At 46.2% G+C, this 6,703-nt stretch overlaps 1 long non-coding RNA gene across 1 annotated transcript in view; it reads right to left on the reverse strand.

Moving 5' to 3' along the window:
- LOC138549686 (uncharacterized) overlaps positions 1 to 6,326 on the reverse strand; it is a 268,834-nt gene extending 262,508 nt beyond the window's left edge. The window contains exon 1 of the long non-coding RNA XR_011293466.1: positions 6,072 to 6,326. This is a non-coding gene — a long non-coding RNA (uncharacterized lncRNA). The remainder of the gene's footprint in view (positions 1 to 6,071) is intronic.
- Between the last annotated feature and the right edge of the window lie 377 nt (positions 6,327 to 6,703).

Raw genomic sequence — 6,703 nt, forward strand, 5'->3', positions numbered from 1 at the left:
CACTTTCCCCTCTCCCTTCCCCCCTGCACTTCTCCCTTTCCCCTCTACCCTTGCACTTGTGCGATCTGAATGACACCTGGCCTAGTAGGATCGTTGTCTGTCTCCCCTTGTTTCCCCCCCTTGCCTCGTTGCGCCTTGAAACACTTGTGTATAGGCGCATTACAAATGCCATATCATATCATATCATTTAGTTTCTAAGGACGCAGTACCACACAACACCACTAGATGTCCCTGTGAAATTAGGTGTATCTGATTTATAAGGGTGCAACTCCAAAGGCTTAAACGGGAGGTTTGTAAATCAGGTGAGCTTTGTTTCAAAGGGACCTTTAGTCACAGCCTCCGGTACTGCATCCTTATAAATAATGACAAGGGCCTCTATACAGCCTGTGGATTTAAAAGGTTGCAACTCCACAGGCTGCAAGTGGAAGCCCTGTTTTAATTATACAGGTTAAGTATTTAGATGCTGTAAGCAGAGGTTTTGTGAAAGAAAGCTAATCTAGTTTACAAAGGTGCAGCACCACACGCTGCAACTAGTGGTCCCTATCAAATTGAGTTGATCTGATTTTCCAGGGTGCAGTATCACAGGCTCGAACTCCTCTCAGTGGAACTGTGCTCTTCTGATTTGCTAGATTGCAGTACTGCAGACTGTCATGAGAGGTTGCTAGGCCCTGAAGACCCTCGCGTATGGAAACAAGGCACAATCACCATACACTAGTGATACGACAGACACGAGGTTCAATTCCCAAGTACTAGGGTTTATTGCAAAGCAAATATTCTGGGTCTCACGTCTCGCAACGTGTGTCACCCAGACCTCGTGAGACGCAAGAGAGCGAACATTCTACAACAGTATCATATATACAAAAAGACAAAACACCCATAATGTATCTTCTTGAGCTAGGGTTCGGTAATTGACAATTATGACAAATATGACACATTATGACACGTTTCTTTCTCAATCTATATTACTTGGTTTAGCAACAGTTGCAATTTGCAGTAAGCAGACATGATTCTTTGTTATGAAGAAGACAAAGCACTTGTTTAGCGAGCAGACCGTGTTCGTAGGAGAGACACGTTCCAATGCATGCTATCTTCTAGTTTCTATTCGTGAACTAGGGGTCAGCCTGATCTAAAGAGGGCCCCGAAAGGGGGCCGCTAGGAAAGTATAATTCATGCCTTAATGGCCTGTTTCTACAGTTTCAGCGAGACCGGCTGGCACCTGGCTTGGTGATTCACCTCTCTGCTCACCTTCAAGGACTTGTGAGGGAGGAAAACAATGTATTTCTGTACTGTTTGGCCTTTCTGTCTGGGCTGGTCTCTCAACATGTAACTTGTGTCCTTGCTTCGTGCATGAGCAGAATAAAATAAAATATCTTTGCAAAGCGTTTGAACAGAAAGGCAAAGAAAGCAAATGGCGGATCTAGGGCACAAAATGGACGCTCTATGGTTGTGCTGATGATTCTCTATTGGCGATGTAGGGCATATGATGCGATTGGTTTTCGGCCAACATAATATACCATCTATGCTTTGGTAGGGTATTTTCTAGCCTCATAATGTCACTGTGGAACTCTGCTAATCTGCAACTAGAGGTCCCTGTGGAACCAGGCTCTTCCGATAACAAGAGTTCTGTGCCAAAGGCTCTTCATCTGATGTAAAACCTTTCAACTCCACAGCCTGTATAGAGGTTCTCGACTTAATTTATAAGGGTGCAGTACCTCAGGCTGTAACTAGAGGTCTCTTTGAAACAAGGCTCCCCTGATTAACAAGGTTACAGTACCAGAGGCTGCAACTAGTGGTCCCTGCTGAACTCGGCTGATCTGATTTACCAGGGTGCAGTACCGCAGGCAATAACTAGAGGTCCCTGTGGAACTCGGCGGATCTGTTTTACCAGGGTGCAGTACCTCAGGCTGTAACTAGAGGTCCCTGCTGAACGCGGCTGATCTGATTTACTAGGGTGCAGTACCGAAGGCCGTAAATAGAGGGCCCTGCTGAACGCGGCTGATCTGATTTACCAGGGTGCAGTACTGCAGGCAATAACTAGAGGTCCCTGCTGAACTCGGCTGATCTGATTTACCAGGGTGCAGTACCGGAGGCTGTAACTAGAGGACACTGTGGAACTAGGGTCATCTGATTTATAACGATCTAGCTCCACATTGTAGCTAAAGGACGCTTTACAAAAGGCTCATATCTAGTCTATAGGGTCCCTTTAGCTTATCATGTGCCGCATCATTTATATTCAACAGAGTGACCTTCCCAGTTGAGCCAATTCACATAGAAAATAGGCCCCTCCTAAAGGGCTATTTACTATCCTTGAACGTTTATTGTGATCTCATCTATGATGCCATGTGTGACGTCATGGGAAGTTCATGGAGATAGTTTTTCCTATGTTGGCAACTGTAACTTGTGCATTTTAGAGTATTTTTGCTTTGCAGTAACAATGCCCCTTGAAAACATGTTTCTCATTAAACGATGAAAAATACGCTAAGGCCTCGCAGGATATCTGCATACCCACAATTCTCTGTGAAATATGTGTATGTCTAACATCCTTTTGCACTATTGCTGTATTTTTCACATAACCATGTCTCTTTTTCTTTCAAAGAAACACATTTTAAGAAACATATGATTAATTCCATGCATTCGTGGACTGTGAATGTCACACTCTAATATTCTAAGGAACTGTATTATAACACCAGAGTAAAGTTCTTCACTATGAGTTAGTCTCAAGGTTTTCTTGGTGTTCACCTGCACTTCGCGTGGCGGTGATAACCATAAATACCAATTTTTGGAGGACTTTGAGTCCATATTTGTGTTCAAGAAAGACCTAATACTGTGGCCTGGAGATTGTTTGGACCGCGGCTGCGCTTGTTCTCCGGGTGCGTTGATCAATACGTTTTCATAATGAACAAGTCCAGCGGAGCCATGAACCTGATCCACGGGCTTTTATTGTGGCCGCCGCTCACTTTCGAGTTCTTCACGGATTGTTGTTGATGGAGAAATTGGGCCATGATCATTCTGGAGGAGAGGGACAGCGGCAGTTTTTACAGTTACCGAAGTTAGTGTATCGACTGAACTAATTGTTTCAAATTATCTTTGCAAAGATAATTTAAGATAAGGTGTCCATGTAAGAAATAAAGTGTGAAAGAATACTCCTAAATTGATTTTCATTTTTTTAAACGGCAGTTTAAAGCATTTCCTCGATGTCTCACTTCCTCGTCCCATTACTTATCTTCAGTAACCTTTTTTTACCCATAATACCAACAATCCCTCAGTTAAAAAAATGTGCTGGCCTCTGACCAGGCATCAAATTCTTTCAAGTGTGGGGCACCGGAGGGCAATGCTGTGGGCACCCTGCATGGCTCCTCCAGCGGGGTGTCAAAATTGCTCCAGGAGGGTGTGCTCTTGGATCCTCTTCTCAGCGTTAAGTACCTATCGATTCCCCTACTTGACCTTTCCTCTGCTTTTGACACGGTCAGTCACGCCACACTAATTAATCGACTACGTGAGAACCTATGCATCACGGATCAGGCCCTGGCGTGGCTGACCTCCTTTCTCCTAGACCGACCCTCCCAGGTTCAACTTGAGTCCTTCCTCTCCACCACCTCTCTCACCGCATGTGGTGTCCCACAGGGCTCTATCCTCTTACCCTGGCTCTCCAATGTCTATTTGGCCCCTTTGGCCCACTTGATCTCCACCTTCTCTTCTAACTTTCAGTGTTCTGCCGATGACACTTGTAACAAAGTGGATGTCCGGATTCCAAAGGTAAATTTCAGGAGTTTTATTGTCCTTGACCTGTACTCCATAAGTAACACGGGGATGGTAGGGGACACAGATGACACGACATTGATTAGGGAAACACCGGGCTCACCCCCACACCCATCTTCTCAACTCACAGCTTGCTCTCTCACTAACTGTCACCCAGTAGAACACTCCAACATCAACCTTCCACAGCTCATGACATCACATACACACAGCTGCTCTGTAAGCCAGATTACAACACCTCTCCCTCCCTAGGGAAACACAAAAGAATGACTAAGGTAACGTGACCAGCACCAAACCCTAAACATCCAAACACAGCACGATACCAGAAATTCTGCAACACAGCAGCCGCCTATGCCCAGAACCCCTGGCAACTTCAATTAATAGGAACCACACAAAAGGAAACCATTAACAGGCCAAACCGGACCAAGTAGAAAATCCCAACGGCACACTAACTCCAGAACACAACTCACCAAGTCCCTCGGTTCTCACCCTCGAGGCCTAAAAACAATAAAAAGAGCACTTACGCCTGTCCTGAGCTGTCCCTCAGAACCTAGGGCTGCCACCCGTAGCCACACTATTGTTAGTAAACACTAACACAACTACCTAACTAAACTTACCCTCCTTCGTACAAAACACCTTCCACTCTGGTCTGCCCCCCGGAGCATCAGAGCTGCCCCTCTGAGCACATACCAACCGCACCCTAAACGGAGCAACAACAAATGCCCAACATCAACCGGGGGACCCATGCAGCACAGTCCTGACTGCAGTACAAGGAAGAACCACTCCCAAAATACTGCTCCACTACCTCAAAACCGTTGGCCATTTACTTTTTCTAACGTTACACCAATTCTAAACACACCAGTAACACAACCTGATTTACCCAGCTTGGAATCAGGAGGTAAGCTGGCAACCTCAGAACCAAAATAATAACCTACACCAGATGAAACCGGGTACTATGCTAACACTGGCAAAGCTAAAAACCCTAACCCATAGTGACCTGCCTCAGCCCTTAGACCAAGCACTACGGACAACATGAACATTCAAACACATCTCAGGTATAGCAACCAGACTGAAATCAAAGCAAACGCTGTGAAACATACTGCAGCAAAACAACTGCCCTGAGAACAACACCAATAGTGACCTACCCTGATAAAACACCAGGCACTAATGGCCATAACCACACACCATAGCCACCACATCAACTCCAACCACACACTCAGGAATAATGCACAACTGAAACCAAAAACACCATAGCGACCTACCCTGGGACTAAACCAGGAACCGTGGACCCACAGATGAAAACTGCCCTGAGATACACCACAAAACGCAGTGACCTATCCCGGCACTAGACCAGGCACTACATAACAGAACACAGAATGAGAACAGGCACACCAAGCACTCTATACACACAAATAGACAATAACCCAACCCATACACACAGCGACCTACCCCAGTATCAAAACTGGGCACCATGAAAAAACAACTCCTGCTGTCAAATAGCTCAATGCGCACTCTCACACACAGACATGGTGAAATGCTTCGGCAAAATACAGGCACTAAGAACCCAATGCAGAATAAAACATGCGACCACACGTGCCCAAACTACTTGCATGCACCTATACACCGCACTCACACCCCGAACACTGATAACACTAAGCATGCAACAATATAAAATTTAAAAGGCTGATAACATTGTGTAATGCATGGAGAATTGAGTGCAGAAATCATAAATACCACATGTGGAAAGATGAAAACATTGCATAACACATGGGAAGCAATTAGGTACTGTCCCCCAGCATGGAAATACGGCCCACAGAAGCAATCCGGCATGAACTTCTGGGCACCACAATGTCAATGTTGCATGAAAGTCAGTGTTCCAAGTGACGGAGGTCACACTAACGCATTTACTACCCTAAATTCAAAACCCCAGTCCGAACTCCAGGGGGTTAACGTTACCTTGAAACGAGGTTCCACCCCTAAGATGAAATACAACAATGGCACTAGTCGTTGCAGAATTAATCACATACATCCCACAGAAGTAGTGACATTACAACCTCCCCTTCCCCTCACCTGGGGGTTGCAAAGAGAAAAACACCAAACTCATATACATAAGGTTCAATATCCCACAAAAGGCCACAACAAAGGACACCACAGGGAACTGACAACGGCCTTCAGCAACAATATCCCTAACACTACACTGGACCTTGAAGTGGGACTTAAAATCAGACTTTTAGCGCCTATCCTGATAACGATGGGCCACAACATATACAAAGCTACTACACTCATTTGCTCATGCATAAGGCCCAGACACTAACCTGACCATTGCCCATTGCCGAGAAGAATACCAGTCCGATTCCGAAACCTTTGTGCCAGGTCCAGAAACAGTAAAAATTACAGGTAATTGCTCACGATGGTTTGCCTGGTACGCAATTGTTCTCTAACAACAGCCTGTTCATGTTCCAATAAAACACTCATAGGAAGCGAGTTCCTTCTTCCTCACAACCCCTGGGAACGAGCTTGCAAGGCTGGAAGTATACGATCAAGCACAAACATTTAAAACATCCGGAACGGCCGGGAGCTGTGCGGGAGCTGGGCGATGCAGGCAAACACGCAGGACAACATCCTGCTCTGCGCACGTGACTGGCTGGAGACGCCCCTGCCAGTTGTGACGTCACCAGTCCAACTGGAGTTGCTGTCCCAGCAACATCTTGAGGAGCTGGCATCGAACTCCTCCAAGGCCCCCTTCACTACCAGGCAACGCAATGAAAATGATGCAAACACCCACCGGAACCGGCGCTCTCTCCTCACAAGCACCACAGGTGTTTAATGAAAGGCTCTCTCCGCTGATCTCACACACCTCACCGCCAAAAGAGAGCACAATTTCTGCCCCATCACTACAACTGCAGGCGATCATCCCCTCACCGCCGCAACGACGGCCCGCTCCAGC

This window comes from Ambystoma mexicanum, chromosome 1q (assembly GCF_040938575.1).
Source record: "Ambystoma mexicanum isolate Mex_15411 chromosome 1q, UKY_AmexF1_1, whole genome shotgun sequence".
Classification (NCBI taxonomy): Eukaryota; Metazoa; Chordata; class Amphibia; order Caudata; family Ambystomatidae; genus Ambystoma; species Ambystoma mexicanum.